Below are 12633 nucleotides of genomic sequence, written 5' to 3'. Positions count from 1 at the left end.
GATTGATGTGTAACTAGATTCTGCTGCCAGCTGCTAGAGCAGTGATCCTATTACAGTATTGTCTCTTAATTGGCACATCAGGGACTTTGTGAATATTGTGCTCAATGAATTATCTGAAAAAAAAAGATAATAAAGCATCTGTGAAAAAGGCAGTGATGGAAATTTCATGAATTTGAGTTAAGTTCAAGTCAAGAAGAAAAACAAAGAGAGTAGAGTTGAAGAAGAAATTATGGAAGAAAAGTAAAGAGAGTTTATTGTTTTAACAAATGAATAAGCTGACTAATGTATTTTGGAATTGCTGTATTAGCCCCTGAGAAGTGATTGAGTGAATAGTCAAGGAGGTATGCAAAATGTAAAACTATTCTTAATCAATAAAACTATACATTCATTCCCTATCCATGATTGAAGAAACTTAACTCTTACTTTAGATTTCCTTATATAGTTCCTCAAATTCTCATTCTTCAGTTCATGTAGGAACAGGGATGCAACTACATTGACTAACATCCATTCTTTCACAATTTTAATTTCCACAACACACCTTTTATTGTTTATTACAATTGGAATATGTTACATAGGACTTGAGTTTTCCAAGACAAACAGAATATCTGTCAGTGTAAAGAAATAGGGTGTTAATCATATAATCATTGTAGCTGATGGAACTACACAGTGAGTGGTTTGTTATACTGTACTTGTTTTATACAGATAGTTCTCCAGGTCCGGTGTTGTTCCTTTGCCCTGATATCCAAGGTTCATTCATTCGTTATCTGCCATGTCATATGACGTGAGTGATCATGATTGTTCTTGGCAAATTTTTCTACAGACAAGCTTTGCCATTGCCTTCTTCTGGACAGTGTCTTTACCAGACGGGTGACCCCAGCCATGATCAATACTCTTCAGAGATTGTCTCCCTGCCATCAATGGTTGCATAACCAAGATATACACCAGCTCCTCATATGACCATCCACCACCTGGTCCATTGGCTTCACGTGACCCTGATCGTGGGGGGATGGTTGTTGGGGGTGGTGGGAGTGGGCTAAGCAGGTACTACACCTTGCCCAAGGGTGCTCTACAGGGTAGTGGATGGAAGGGTTGCCTTACACCTCCTTTGGTAGAGATGTATCTCCACCCCACTACCCATATTCATGGTGCCAAGGCTGAAAGATTGCTGTGGGTTACCTCTACATTTGGTCATTAACTTTTCCCCATCACCTCTCCAAAATATGTTATCTTTAATCCTAAACCTTCAAAGGAAACAAATGCTTTTATAATTCTCTATCATAACTTCTAAATCATGTACATTGATAAATGAACACAGAACCCAAAAAGTATTCATAAATTGGTGAATTGATCATGGCATAACCTGCTTAGAAACAGTCAGTGTGGCTTTGTGCAGGCCAAATTTGATCAAGCTCTTTTTAGGAAGTGACAAAGGAGCTCGATAAGGGTAAGACCATGGAAATTATCTATATGGATCTCAGTTTGGTATTTTCCTTCATGGTACTGTGGCGACCCATTTCCTGGCACATCCGAACCGGCTCACAATTAGATAGCCTACGGGGGTTTGCGAGCACAGAGCTTTGGAGCCTCTGCGCCACGGAGGGCAGGTTGAGGGAGGCTTAAAAGTGAGGCTGAGAATTTCGAATAAAGTTTTTCCTTTGACTGCAGTTACCGACTCCGTGTCATAATTTTAGCGCTGCATGTAGCACACCGCTACAATTGGTGACCCCGACGGTCCAACCGATTTTTGGACCAGAAATGACCGACGCTGCCTCTATTTATGCGGTTTTGTTGAAACTGCCGGGTTTCTGGACACAGCGCCCGGACCTATGGTTCCAGCAAGCGGAAGCCCAATTCCACGTTCGCCAGATCACCTCAGAAGTCACCCGCTACTACTACGTGGTGAGCTCCCTCGACCAGGACACAGCGGCCCAGGTCGCAGTGTTCGTACAGTCGCCCCCGGCAGACGGCAAGTACACGGAATTCAAAGCCCTGCTCCTCAGGACTTTCGGACTCTCACGGTGCGAGCGGGCTGCCCGTTTACTGCACCTGAATGGCTTGGGTGACAGATCTCCTTCGGCTTTAATGAATGAGATGTTGTCTCTGGCCGACGGACACACAACCTGCCTCATGTTTGAGCAGGCATTCCTGGAGCAGCTGCCCGAGGACATATGCCTGCTGCTGTCCGACGCAGATTTCAGTGACCCCCGGAAGGTGGCAGCCCAGGTGGACTTGCTGTGGTACGCCAAAAAGGCGAGCAGGGCGTCCATCGCACAGATCTCCCAGCCACGCTCCCAGCAGCAAACCAGTCCAGGCCCGGCCGCAGAGCCCGCCAACCCCCGGCCCAATGAACTCTGGTGCTTCTACCACCAGCGGTGGGGCGCAGAAGCCCGCCGTTGTCGCCCGCCCTGCAAGTTCCCAGGAAACACCAGGGCCAGCCGCCGCTGATGGCTACGGCGGCTGGCCATCGGGATAGCCTCCTGTATGTGTGGGACAGAAGGTCAGGACGCTGGTTTTTGGTCGACACTGGTGCCGAGATCAGCGTTTTACCTCTGACGAGTTACGACACCCGCAGCAGGGCACCGGGGCCCCCCCTGAGGGCCGTGAATGGCAGCACAGTAAGGACCTATGGCACCTGTCAGGTGTAGCTACAGTTCGGCTCCAGCCAGTTCACGTGGGACTTCACACTGGCCGCCGTAGCACAACCGCTTCTGGGTGCGGATTTTTTGCGGGCTCACAGCCTACTGGTCGACCTGCCCAGGAAGAGACTGGTACACGCCGAGACCTTTCAGATGTTCTCCCTGGGTGCAGCCCAGTTGCCAGCCCCTCACCTCAGCTCCATCACGCTGTCCGACAACAACTTCACCAGGGTCCTGGCGGATTTCCCATCGGTTCTGGCACCGCAGTTCACAGCGGCCATGCCCAGACACGGAGTACAGCACCACATCCTGACCCAGGGACCACCCCTCCACGCCCGCGCTCGGCGGCTTCCCCCGGACAAGCTCCGACTGGCGAAGGAGGAGTTCCAGAGGATGGAGGAATTGGGGATCATCCGGCGGTCCGACAGCCCATGGGCCTCCCCCCCTACACATGGTGCCCAAAGCGACGGGGGGCTGGAGACCGTGCGGCGACTACCGCAGGCTGAACGAGGCTACCACACCGGACTGCTACCCTGTGCCGCACATTCAGGACTTTGCAGCAAACCTGCACGGCGCACGGGTCTTCTCCAAGGTAGACCTCGTCCGAGGGTACCATCAAATCCCGATGCATCCTAACGACGTCCCCAAAATGGCTCTCATCACCCCGTTTGGCCTTTTCGAGTTCCTCCGCATGCCGTTCATCCTGAAGAATGCCGCACAGACGTCCCAGCGGTTAATAGACGCGGTGGGACGGGACCTGGACTTCGCGTTCATCTATTTGGACGACATCCTCATAGCCAGCAGCAGTCGTCAGGAGCATCTGTCCCACCTCCATCAACTCTGCACCCGACTGAGTGAGTACGGTCTTACAATCAACCTTGCCAAATGCCAGTTCGGACTCGATACCATTGACTTCCTGGGCCACAGGATTACTAAAGACAGGGCAACCCCTCTGCCCGCTAAGGTAGATGCGGTCCGCCACTTTCCCCGACCCACCACGATCAAAGGCCTTCAGGAATTCATAGGTATGGTCAATTTCTACCGCCGCTTCCTCCCTTCAGCTGCCCGGATCATGCGCCCCCTGTTCGCCCTGATGTCGGGTCCGAGCAAGGACATTACCTGGGACAAGGAGTCCGCCGCCGCTTTCGTTCAAACGAAGGAAGCTTTGGCGAACGCCACAATGCTAGTACATCCCAGAATGGACGCCCCTACCGCCCTCACAGTGGACACATCTAACACGGCAGTCGGTGGGGTGCTGGAGCAACTCATCGCAGGTCGCTGGCAACCCCTGGCGTTTTTCAGCAAACACCTGCGGCCACCCGAGCTCAAGTACAGTGCTTTCGACCGGGAACTGTTGGCGCTCTACCTGGCAATCCGGCATTTCAGGTACTTCCTAGAAGGTCGGCCCTTCACCGCGTTCACGGACCACAAACCGCTTACCTTTGCGTTTACGAAAGCGTCCGACCCCTGGTCGTCCCGCCAGCAACGCCACCTGTCCTACATCTCTGAATACACGACGGATGTCCGGCACATCACGGGTAAGGACAATGTCGTGGCCGATGCGCTCTCTCGCCCTACCGTTCATGCCCTTTCCCAAGGGGTAGACTTTGAGGCACTGGCAGAGGCACAGCAGGCAGATGAGGAGATTCCGAGTTACAGAACCGCAGTCTCCGGTTTGCAGCTCCAGGACCTCCCCGTAGGCCCGGGTGAGAGGACCCTACTCTGTGACGTCGCCACCGGCCAGCCCCTCAAGTCGTCCTGACAGCCTGGCGGCGCCGTGTTTTCAACTCCATTCATAACTTGGCGTATCCCTCCATCCGGACGACTGTCCGGATGGTTTCCAGCAGGTTCGTTTGGCACAGACTCCGCAAACAGCTCAGTGAATGGGCCAAAACATGCATGCACTGCCAGACGGCCAAGGTGCAGCGGCACACCAAAGCCCCACCGCAGCAGTTCCATCCCGCCCACTGGCGTTTCGACCACATTCATGTGGATATCGTGGGCCCCCTGCCAGTGTCGCGCGGAGCACGGCACCTCCTGACTATCGTGGACCGGTTCACAAGATGGCCAGAGGCGGTCCCGCTCACCGACACCACCTCCGAATCTTGCGCCCGAGCCCTGATCACCACCTGGATAACTCGCTTTGGTGTACCGGCCCACATTACCTCCGACAGAGGCGCCCAGTTCACCTCCAGCCTGTGGTCAGCTATGGCCAGCCTTTTGGGGACTCAGCTGCACCACACAACTGCCTACCACCCACAGTCGAACGGGCTAGTGGAGCGTTTCCACCGTCACCTGAAGTCGGCCCTCATGGCCCGCCTGCGAGGAGCCAACTGGGTGGACGAGCTTCCCTGGGTCCTACTCGGCATCCGCACAGCACGCAAGGACGACCTGCATGCCTCGTCGGCCGAGTTGGTATACGGTGCGCCCCTGGTCGTCCCCGGGGAGTTCCTACCAGCCCCACGGGGGCAAGAGGAAGATCCCGCAGCAGTCCTGGGCAGACTATGCGAGAAGCTCGGTACCCTGGCCCCCATACCCACTTCTCAGCATGGGCGGAACCCGACCTGCAAAACTGTAAGTTTGTGTTTGTATGAAGGGGCGGGCATCGGCCACCGCTGCAGCGGCCATACGAGGGGCCATTTATGGTGCTCCGGAACAACGGGTCCACGTTCGTGCTGGACGTTGGGGGGAAAGAGGAGGTTTTCACGGTGGACCGACTCAAACCGGCCCATGTGGACCTGGCGCAACCGGCCGAGTTTCCGGCACCTCGGCGCAGAGGCCGACCTCCCAAGCAGGTTCCGGCCCAGACTGTGGACATTGGGGGGTGTATCGCCGGTTCAGGGGGGGGGGGGTTATGTGGCGACCCATTTCCTGGCACATCCGAACCGGCTCACAATTTGATAGCCTACGGGGGTTTGCGAGCACAGAGCTTTGGAGCCTCTGCACCACGGGGGGCAGGTTGAGGGAGGCTTAAAAGTGAGGCTGAGGATTTCGAATAAAGTTTTTCCTTCGACTGCAGTTACCGACTCCGTGTCGTAATTTTAGCGCTGCATGTAGCACACCGCTACAGTACGTTGATTGAGAAGATAAATGCACTTTGGATCCAGGGTGAATTGCAAGCTTGTATTCAGAACTGAGTTGCCCATAGAAAATATAGAGTCAGGGTGAAAGGCTGTTATTCTAGCTCCAGTTCCATGATCAGTGGTTTTTCTCTAGGATTGATGATGGTGTTTGTGAAATGCATCATTCATTTGGATGAAATGGTAGATGGGCAGATTATTAAGTTTGGAGATGACAACAAGTTTGGTAGAGTTGTGGATAAACAGTACAGCAAGAGATAGATCAGCTGACACGGGCAGAGAAGCGGTGGATTTGGACAAGTGTGATCCATTGCAGTTTGGAGGGCAAACAAAAGAAGGAAGTAAGTGATGCACCATCAATAACTCTCGGAGACGGGAGGTGAACGAAGGGCTTTTATTAGCAGCAAAACGGAGCACGGCATCTTGCAGACTGGGGGGGGGGGAGCATTGCCTCCAATCGCGTTTATACAGGGGCCTGTGGGAGGAGCCACAGGAGCAGTCAGCAGAGGGGCATGTCCAGACAGGTATACATAGTTTACCACAGTATGCAGTTAATGACAAACCCCTTGATTGCATTGAAGAGCAAAGGGATCTTCGGGTCCAGGTCCATGGTTTACTGAAAGCGGCTACAAAAGGTGGTAAAGAAGCATATGGCATGCTTGCCTTCATTAGTAGAGATACTGAGTGTAAGAATAAGGCAGTCACACTGCAGCTATATAAAAGTTTGGTCAAATCACACCTGGAGCACTGTGCGCAGTTTTGATCGCTTCTTTGTAGGAAGGATGTAGTGTCTATGGAGAAGGTAGAGAAGAGGGTTGCCAGGGTGCTGTTTGGATGAAAGGGTATGAGTTGTAAGGAGAGGTTGGACAAAGTTGAAATATTCTCTCTGGAGGTTGTGGGGAAATCTGACAGAGATGTTTAAATCTACGAGAGGCTATGGATAATGTAGACAGTCAGGATCTTTGTTCCAGTGTCAGAAAGTCAAACACCAGCGGGCAGATTTTTAAGGTTAGCAGGGGGGATGTTTAAAGGCAAGGTGAGGGATAAGCTTTTAACACGGAGAGTGCTAGGCGCCTGGAATGGACTACCGGGTTAATGGTGGAAGCAGACAGTTTGGTGAAGTTTAAGATGCTTTTAGACAGGCCCATGAATATGAAAAGAATGGAGAGATATGGATTACACACAGTAGGAGGACATTTAGTATAAGTGAGCAAGTTTGGCACATCATGCTCTCTTCTCACTGCTACCATCAGGAAGGAGGTACAGAAGCCTGAAGGCACATACTTAATGATTCAGGAACAGCTTCTTCCCATCTGCCATCCAATTTCTGAATGGACATTCAACCATGAACACTACCTCAATACCTTTATTATTTCTATATGTCTGCACTACATATTTAATTTAACTATTATATATAAATGCTTACTGTAATCAGTTTTTTCTTTCTATTTCTATGCATTGCATTGAACTGCTGCCGCAAAGTGAACAAATTTCACAATGTACGCTGGTGATATTAAACCTGATTCTGAATAACCTATCCAATGCTGTACTGTTCCACCTAAGAATTTTTTTTTCAGTTTAACATGTCAAAGTCAAATGACAAATATTTATAGCTGCATTTTGAATTGCTCTGGTGTTTACACAAGTATCTGAATAATCTTTTGTAAATTCCGTCAGGATGCCAGACCACTTATCAAGGGATTTTAGTGAGCTTATGAATATCTACAATTCATGCTAATGCTAAAACCTCTTCTGCTCAGATGCTCAACATGGAAACATTGAAATAAAACATTGAAGCCTGAAGGCACACACTCCGTGATTCTGGAACAGCTTCTTCCCCTCGGCCATTCAATTTCTGAATGGGCATTGAACACCACCTCACTACTTTTGTTATTTCTATTTTTGCGTTACTTATTTAATTTAATTATATATATACTTACTGTAATTCACTGTTGCTTTTTTATTATTATGTTCTTCATTGTACTGCTGCCACAAAGACAACAAATTTCACAACATACGCTGGTGATTCTGAAAGTACTCCTCCTCAAGAACTACTTGTTTGGTTTGTGTTGGATTACAAAAGTTAGTAGGCTGCAGTTAATTAACACCAGCAACACGAGGAAAACAATATTTCCTTTGCTGAATGTTGCTTCAGCCTTTCTGATGTGTTTATAACACTATGATATTTTAACACAGTTTCTAAATTAATCTTAAGACGTTTTGCCCTCTATTTGCATGGGTCATCAAACCCCATTTTCATCTTTGAGTACATGTAGTAATTCTTTATTAGTGTGATACTGTGTGGTGACATTTAATTGAGATGTGTTGTTGAAAGCCATAAGCAAAACTGGGTTGATGCTGTAAGTGAGAAGTACTGTAATATTGCATTTACTGCTCGTGGTGAGTGAGTGAGTGAGTGAGTGAATGAGTGCGACCTCCGTCAGTCTGGGTTGAGCATGGACGTTGCACCTAAGCTGTCTAGATGCATAAACCAGGGCAGTACAATATGGAGAACAAGCTGTTGCCCATGCAGCAAACTCCCTCTCTGAATCCAAAGGAACGGCAGAGACTGATACAGTTTGTCACCAGCGGAGAGGTGTGAGTTGCCAATCAGCATTGAACATGACATAGGACTACCACAAGCACTCCATCTCTAGATTTTTACCTCAGGGTTTACTCTTGTAGCCTTCCCCATAAGTGGGTATAGTCACAAGGCAGTGGAGGTTTGAGATCAGAGCTTGCCTTCTTCTAGATGAGCTGCCAGTGACAGCTGACCAGCCCCATCTGCCCGAAGCAACTGGTTTTAAAGTGCCAGTAACCTGGTTCTGAGTAAAAACACTTCCACCAGTTTTAGTAGCTGAGCATAAAGGGCAGGGTCCTGCCAAAGGGTCTTGGCTCAAATCGTTGACTGGACTCTTCTCCTAGATGCTGCCTGGCCTGCTGAGTTCCTCCAGCATTTTGTGTGTGTTGCTCAGATTTCCAGCATCTGCAGATTTTCTCTTGTTCACGAAGAGCAGGAGCTGGACTTGGTTGTCAGAAACTATTTAAGATACACACCTTTGGAAGCATTTAACAGGTAGTGGGAGCTTGTCCCCAACCCTCTCCAGCTATAACAACCATAAGTTCTGCTCTACAATGAGGAAAGCAATCATGGTTTAGGTAGTCATTTTATAGAATATAGAGACGTGAGAGACTAGGGGGTAACACATAAAGTGATGGAGTTCAGGCAGAAACAATGGAGGAAAATGGATATTTGATGTTTTAAGTCAAGATCCTTCATCTGGACTAAAAGAAAGAGGGGAGGTAGCTGACAGAAAATGTGGTGGAAAGGCGAGGAGGAAGTGTTGCTCCAAACCTCCCACCAGTTCCCTTCTTCACCTCCTTTAATTTTTTCATACACTGGCTTGCTCTCCAATCAGATTCCACCAATGTCACCTCCAACTTGCAGCTTCTGACATCATTAACATTTCATCCCTCCTCCCTTCTACCAACCACCCTCACCTGGATCCACCAATCATTTGCCACTTCTTGGACCTGAAGCAATGACTGTCCATTTCCCACCATAGATGCTGCCGGACCTTCTGAGTTCCACCAGCAAGTTGTGTGTTGTTTTACAGAATAAATCTCCTCAGTCTGAAGGATAACCATGAGCCTGTAAATTCTATTGCACTTCTGTTTTCCCTGTAAATTTCTTATATGCTAACAAAGATGTACTTAGTTTATAAGTTTAATTGAACCTTTGAACTTTGCTTCCAGACTTAATGAGGATTTCAGGCAAAGCGAAGAACTAATCAAGTAAATCCTCACAAAATCAGTGTGTAATTGCTGACGTGCCGTTTATTGCCAATGCTAAGGAATATCGTAGAGGTACAATGATAACATAACTTAAGACCATGAGAGATAGGAGAAAAATCAGGCAATTCAGCCCATCTAGTCAGCTCCATCATGGCTAGTTTATTTCCTCAACACCATTCTCCTGTCTTCCCCTCTGTAACCTTTGACACCATACTGATTGTGACCACCAGACCAGAAGACCACAAGAGCAGAATCAGGCCATTTGGTTCATTGAGTCTGCTAAATTATTTCATCATGGCTGATCCATTTTCCTCTCAACCCCATTTTCCTGCCTTCTCCCCATAACCTTTCACACCCTGACTAATCAAGAACCTATCAATCTCTTCTTTAAATGCACCCAGTGACCTGACCCTTACAGTCCCTGTGGAAACAAATTCCACAGATTCACCACCCTCTAGCTAAATAAATTCCTCCTCATCTCTGTTCTGAAGGGACAGCTTCCTACAATGAGGCTGAGTCCTCTGATCCTGGACTCCCCCATTATAGGAGACAACCTCTCCACATCCACTCTGGGCCTTTCAATATTTGGTAGGTTTCAGTGAGATCCCACATTATTCTAAACTCCTGTGAGTACAGGCCCAGAGCCATCAGACATTTCTCATACGTTAACTCTTGCATTCCCAGGATAATTCTCGTGAACCTCCTCTGGACTCTCTCCAATGCCGGTGCATTTCTTAGATAAAAAGCCCAAAACTGCTCACAATACTCCAAATACACTCTGATCAATGCCTTATATAACATGTATAATTTCACTCAATAAAGTTTGCAAAACACCCTCAATCCCAATCTGTTTATGGTTCTTTCGAACAGATGTTATCAGTGATGAAATGTGTAAGTAGAAAACCTGCATAAGCTTCCTCATAGTGCAGGAAACATCAATTTGATTATTTTTCAAGGTAATACATATTGGTTTCCTCAAGTGATGTTCACATTAATTTATAAATCTGATTTAAAGTATTATTTGGAGTATTGTGTGCAATTTTGATCACCTACTTACAGGAAGGATATTAATAAGGTTGAAAGAGTGCAGAGCAGGTTTACAAGGATGTTGCCGGGACTTGAGAAACTGAGTTACAGAGGAAGGTTGAATAGGTTAGGACTTTATTCCCTGGAGCGTAGGAGAATGAGGGGTGATTTGATAGAGATGTATAAAATTATGATGGGTATAGATAGAGTGAATGCAAGCAGGCGTTTTCCACTGAGGCCAGGGGAGAAAAAAAAACAGAGGTCATGGGTTAAGGGTGAAGGAGGAAAAGTTTAAAGGGAACATTAGTGTGGAGCTTCTTCACGCAGAGAGTGGTGGGAGTGTGGAATGAGCTGCCAGATGAAGTGGTGAATGCAGGCTCACTTTTGACATTTAAGAAAAACTTGGACAGGTACATGGATGAGAGGTGTATGGAGGGATATAGTCCTGGTGCAGGTCAGTGGGACTAGGCAGAAAAATGGTTCGGCACAGCCAAGAAGGGCCAAAAGGCCTGTTTCTGTGCTGTAATGTTCTATGGTTTCTATGTTACATTTATTTATATTGCAGCAAACTATTTCTTAATGTGACAATGTTGTCATACATTAGTGTTGCTTTATAGTCTCAGAGATTTGGACGAAAGGGGTATTACCCTCTGAAAATGTTTTACATTGTAGATTTTGTTCTCATGCCAGGGCTGATGCTTTGGTGGCTCAACTTTTTTATTTAGAAATACAACCCCGTAGCAGGGCCAGCGAGCTCGCGCCACCCAATTACACCCCCGTGACCAATTAACCTAGCCTCTGGAGTGAGGGAGGAAACCCACATGGTCACAGGCAGAACGTAAAGGCAGCAGTGCGATTGAACCCAGATCGCTCAAACTGTAATATTGTTACAATAACCACTAAGCTACTGTGCCACCATTTCAACCTTCAGTTCCTCAGGCCACACTGCTGAGAATTTCGAACATATTACAGAACAGGTCCTACAGCCCACACAAAGACTGTGCTAACCATGATGCCAATCTAACTAATTCCTTCTGCCTGTGTGAGATCTATGTCCTTTATTCCCTACCTACTCATGTCTAAATGCCACTTTAACATTGCTATTGTATCTGCTCCACCTCTTCCCAGCACAACATATTCCAGGCACTTACCAACCTCCATGTACGTAAAAAAAACACTTGTCTCCTTTCTTAGATCAAATATTTCTTCCTCAATTTGACAGATCTGTTGTGAAGACTGATTTCTAAATTGGGAGAAAATTGAGAGGAGGAGGACCCTTAACTCGGCAGTGGAGTTATCGGGGCACCGTCATGACGGTGTTTCCGTAGCAAGCTATTCCTCTTTATACAAGGCTGAGTTGCTGACTCACCTGACTTGGATCCAAACTCGGGAACCTTCGCTCCAGAGTCTGGTGCTGATTTTATTGCACCACCAAGTGGGACATTTATGAAGGAGATGGGGAGGAATTTCCTTCGCCAGAGAGAGGTACTCATTGCCATAGGCAGCTGTGGGGCTCAGGTCATTATTTAAGATGGAGGTTGATAGATTCTTGATTAGTCAGAGCATGAAGGGATACGAGGAGAAGGTAGGAGAAAGGGAAGAGAGGGAGATGGATCAGCCATGATGAAATGGCAGAGCAGACTCGATAGGCCAAAAGGCCAAATTCTGCTCCTGTGTCTTACAGTCCCAATGCTAAGGAATTATTTAAATTAGCCATGAAAATATAATGAAAACACCTGACTCTAAGAAAGGATTGAAATAACATCTGTGGCATGCTGGAATCCCTGCATTCTGTTTAATCTGAAACTGTACCGCTGTTTGCTACGCTGGACGTCAAAGTCAACCAATTAGTCTGACATAAAAGGTACAACTATTCAAACTAGAATTAATGGTTGTGTAACAATGACTTAGAATATTTGTAGTGTATTCTGACATACAAAAGATTATAATTTTAAAAATAGCATGGAAAAAAATTGAATCCCATTTCTTCACATAGAGAATTGAATCTATTTAGGGCACTGCAGACAAACTCCAGCAAAAACCACATACTATACACAGTATTTCTAATTGTGCACTGCTCCACCTGACATTAAAAA

The sequence above is a fragment of the Hypanus sabinus genome, chromosome 21 (assembly GCF_030144855.1).
Source record: "Hypanus sabinus isolate sHypSab1 chromosome 21, sHypSab1.hap1, whole genome shotgun sequence".
NCBI classification, from domain to species: Eukaryota; Metazoa; Chordata; class Chondrichthyes; order Myliobatiformes; family Dasyatidae; genus Hypanus; species Hypanus sabinus.
The sequence above is the reverse complement of the archived record's forward strand: the minus strand, read 5'-3'. Positions refer to the sequence as shown.